Source organism: Henckelia pumila, chromosome 2 (genome assembly GCF_033568475.1).
Source record: "Henckelia pumila isolate YLH828 chromosome 2, ASM3356847v2, whole genome shotgun sequence".
Classification (NCBI taxonomy): Eukaryota; Viridiplantae; Streptophyta; class Magnoliopsida; order Lamiales; family Gesneriaceae; genus Henckelia; species Henckelia pumila.
Window position 1 is genome coordinate 91323785 of NC_133121.1, and position 5105 is coordinate 91328889.

Genomic DNA, 5105 nt, shown 5'->3' on the forward strand with positions numbered 1-5105 from the left:
GATTAATCTAGGCGACGATGATAACCCGAGACCAATCTACCTCAGCGCCCTATTGTCCATCAATGAAGAGGAAGCATATATCGAGCTACTGCAAGAGTTTAGAGATATATTTGCATGGTCATACAAAGAAATGCCTGGGCTGGATCCGAAAGTGGTTGTTCATCACTTAGCTGTTAAAAAGGGATCTCGACCTATCAAGCAAGCTCAACGAAGGTTCCGCCCTGAGTTAATCCCTCCAATCGAAACTGAGATTAACAAACTCATTGAGGTTGGATTCATCCGTGAAGTCAAGTATCCTACATGGATATCCAACATAGTTCCTGTAAAGAAAAAGAATGGACAAATTCGGGTTTGTGTTGACTTTCGAGATCTGAATAATGCATGCCCAAAAGATGACTTTCCGTTACCTATCACTGAACTCATGATTGATGCAACTATGGGTCACGAAGCATTGTCTTTCATGGATGGATCTTCTGGATATAATCAAGTTCGCATGGCGCCAGAAGATGAAGAGTTAACTGCATTTCGCACTCCAAAGGGTATATATTGCTACAAAGTAATGCCATTTGGATTAAAGAATGCTGGTGCCACTTATCAAAGGGCAATGCAGAACATTTTTGACGACATGTTACACAAAAATGTCGAATGCTATGTTGATGATGTGGTTGTTAAATCCAAACAGAGAAATAACCATTTGGAAGATTTAAGAAGAATTTTTGAGCGCGTAAGAAAGTACCAACTCAAGATGAATCCTTTGAAATGCGCATTCGGTGTCACATCAGGAAAATTCCTTGGATTTATTGTCCGGCATCGAGGGATTGAAATTGAGCAAGCCAAAATTGATGCAATCTTAAAAATGCCCGGACCTCGAAATATCCACGAGCTGAAAAGTTTGCAAGGAAAATTGGCATATATCAGGAGGTTCATCTCAAATTTGGCTGGGCGTTGTCAACCATTTAGCCGCCTCATGAAAAAAGGAGTTCCATTTAAGTGGGACGAATCTTGCGAGAATGCTTTCAAGAGCATTAAGGATTATTTGATGAAGCCTCCCGTGTTGGCAGCCCCGGTGTCTGAACGCCCATTAACCCTCTATATCACTGCTCAAGAGCGTTCCGTCGGAGCTTTATTAGCTCAAGATAATGATGATGGAAAGGAAGCTGCACTATACTATTTGAGTAGAATGATGACGCCAAATGAATTGAACTACTCACCAATAGAGAAGTTATGCCTAGCCCTCATATTTGTCATTCAAAAGCTAAAGCACTACTTTCAAGCCCACACTGTCCGGCTTGTCTCAAAGGCAAACCCGCTAAAATATGTGATGTCAAGACCGGTTCTTTTTGATAGACTTGCAAGATGGTATCTCCAATTGCAGCAATTTGAAATTATATATGTTCCTCAGAAGGCTGTCAAAGGGCAAGCATTAGCTGACTTTTTAGCTGACCACCCAATCCCTGCCGATTGGGAGCTATCTAATGAATTTCCGGATGAAGATGTTCTTGTAATTGAAGTTAAACCCCCATGGAAAATGTATTTTGATGGAGCTTCGAATAAGGAAGGAGCCGGTGCTGGAGTTATATTTGTGACATCTGACGGGGAAGTGTTGCCATACTCATTCACATTGACTCAAAATTGCTCTAATAATGTTGCTGAATATCAAGCTCTAATCCTTGGACTAGAAATGGCGATCGATATAAAGCAATTGCATCTTCAAGTATATGGGGATTCGGCTCTGGTGATTAATCAGTTACTCGGATCATATGAAGTCAGAAAGCCTGAATTACTCCCATATCATAATTATGCTAGGAAGCTTATGGGGTGGCTCGGTGATGTGGAGATTGAGCATGTGCCGAGAAAAGACAATAAACAAGCTGATGCACTGGCCAAGCTTGCTTCTACAATTTCCATGCCAAACAATGAAGCTCGTGTGCCAATATGTAAAAATTGGGTAGTACCGCCACTTTTTGAGGATGAGAGTGATGAAGAAAAAGAAGATGATAACTACACTGTCGAAGTATTCGAAATTGAGAAAGAAGATTGGCGTCAAGCATTTGTCGATTACTTGAAGTATGAAAAGTTGCCAAATGATCCGCGTCAAAGGGTAGACATTAGAAGACGCGCAACGCGCTTCATCTACTACAATGATACCTTATATAGGCGCTCATTTGATGGAGTCTTCTTACGGTGTTTAGGAGATGAAGAAACCACCCGAGCAATGGAAGAAGCTCATTCTGGAATTTGCGGAGCCCATCAATCAGGTCCAAAGCTACATTTTCGAATAAAAAGAATGGGTTATTACTGGCCAACAATGGTGAAAGATTGCATGGATTATGCACAAAGGTGTCAAGCTTGCCAGTACCATTCAAATTTCATTCACCAACCGCCTGAAGTGTTGCACCCTACAGTAGCCTCTTGGCCATTTGACGCATGGGGTTTAGACGTAGTTGGACCGCTGACTAAATCTTCAAGTGGGCATTTTTATATCTTGGCTGCAACAGACTATTTTTCTAAATGGGCTGAAGCAGTGCCTCTCAAAGAAGTGAAGAAGGAAAATGTTGCTGATTTTATTCGCACCCACATTATATACCGGTATGGAATTCCTCGATACATGATCACAGATAATGGGAAACCTTTTTGCAACACTTTGATTGATAAGCTCTGCGAAAATTTCGGTTTCAAGCAAAGAAAGTCTTCTATGTACTATGCTGCTGCTAATGGTTTGGCCGAAGCTTTCAACAAAACCTTGTGTAATCTCTTGAAAAAAATAATTGCAAAATCAAAGAAAGACTGGCATGAAAGGATTGGAGAGGCTCTATGGGCATATAGAACAACTTACAGAACGCCTACTCAAGCAACTCCTTATGCATTGGTGTATGGTGTGGAAGCCGTCGTGCCACTCGAGCAACAAATTCCATCACTAAGGATAGCCATACAAGAAGGCTTGACAGAAGAAGAAAATGCAAGTTTGCGCCTCGAGGAGTTAGAAGCTCTCGATGAGAAAAGACTAGAAGCGCAACAAAGACTTGAGTGTTACCAAGCTCGTCTCTCTAGAGCTTTCAACAAAAAAGTGCGGTCACGCTCATTTGAAGTCGGTGATTTAGTACTCGCAGTGAGAAGGCCCATCATCACAACTCATCGAACCGGAAACAAGTTCACATCAAAATGGGATGGCCCATATGTTTTCAAAGAGGTTTATACTAATGGCGCATACAAACTGGTGGCCGAAGATGGCTTAAGGATTGGTCCCATAAACGGGAAATTCTTGAAGCGTTACTATGCATAAAAAAAAAGAAAAAAAGAAAAAAGAACTCCTAACCCACACGAGTATAAACTGTGAATGGTGCCCACCAAAGGTATTATATGTGGTTAAACTGTTATGTCCCCACCAATAGTGAATTCATGTGGTTAAACTGTATTTCTCCCACTTATGGTATTTTATGTGGTTAAAATATTAAATCCCCACCTAGTCTAGGGTGGTTAAGAAATAGATACTCCTGGCCCACATGAGTATAAACTGTGCACGGCACCCCCCAAACAATCAAATTTTGAACTACGTTATGACTTGATCCCTATGTTGGGTACGTAGGCAACTTAGATATTTTCTAAGTACAGTCATGAACTTGCTGTTTTCGTTTCCCATGAAATTATAATTCATTTTATATTTCAAGTGGAGTGTAAGCAAAAAAAAAAATAAAAAAATAAAAAATATATGAATCAAAGAAGTACATTTATAAACCTCTCAAAGTGATGTTCATTACAAAATATAAAAGGAAATGAAAGTTATAAACAAATTCTAAACAAAGGGACTAAATTTCTTCAAGTCTTCTTTGGCAACTTCAAGATGGATCGTCGACATCTTCAAATTCTCGACGGCCCCATCAACAAAAGGGGAAACATCTCCGATGGCAGTGACTTCTTCCTCAATCTTATGAACCTCCGCTTGAGCACTGGATAACAATCGTTGTTGTCTCTTTAAGGAAGCAGATAAACTCTTCTTTCTCTTCTTCAAATCATCGAGTTCCTTAGTAAGGCACTCCAACTCCTCATGAGTATATTGAACTTGACTTGCCTCTTTGCTCTCCCTAGTCTTAGCAGCATCAAGATGATCTTTGGATTCACTCAGTTGTTGTGCAAGAATCTCCTGGGCAGCCTGTTCGGAAGATTTTGACTGGGCTTCATCAAATGCAGCAGCTTTGTCAAACAATGATCCCAATAACTTTTCCAAACCAGAGAAATCAAAATCATGAAAAGTATTCATGGTATCAAGCACCAAGAACACGTCTCCTTTGAGAGAAGAGATACAATCAATTGAAATATTCATTATCTTTTCACGAAGGTCGACCCACAGTCTTTGAAGAAATTCTTTCTGTTGATCAAATAAAAATTTCCCTCCATCAAATGCATGAAGGGCAGCAGGCTTGGGAGTTGCATTAGGAATCGCCAGAATAGAACCTTCTTTTGGTATAGGTTCACCGGTTGAAAGAATTGCTAGTGATGTGTTCGGTCCCATGATCGATTTTTGGCTGCCTTGTGAACCATGAGTATCATCAACATTCAATAACTCTTTCTCCACCTAAAAAAAAAAAGGAATGACAAAAGGGTTTGATGGAAAATACAAAAAATAAAAAAAAAATAAGAGAAAGGAAGTTTCTTAAAAAAAAAAAATAAATTACCTCTCTCACAAAGCTTCCCACAAGTCTCGGGTCTCTGATTACACTATCAATGTCAATAACTCTTGGCTCGGAAGGATTAGAGGTCTTTTTGGCCCTTTTCCAATGATGGTCTGCAGTACTACTCTCACTATCTTGAAAGTCTTTTCTCTTGTTTATCTCTAAAAGTTCGATTGCACGAGCACTATGATCTTTGGGACGAGAGTCTTCACCGAGAAACCCATTTTCATCCTCACAAACTTTACCTTCTCGCAAATTTTCACAAGGCTTCGAGATAGTTAAAATGGTAAAGTTTTCTTCCAAATAATTTCCATGAACTATTGTCCACCACTTCTTATACTCATCGGAGCAGAATCTCTTCGCATTTGGGGGCATGGATGGAAATTGCACTCTAGACATTGAGTTGGAAAGAGTAATCAACCGCCAAAAAAGAAG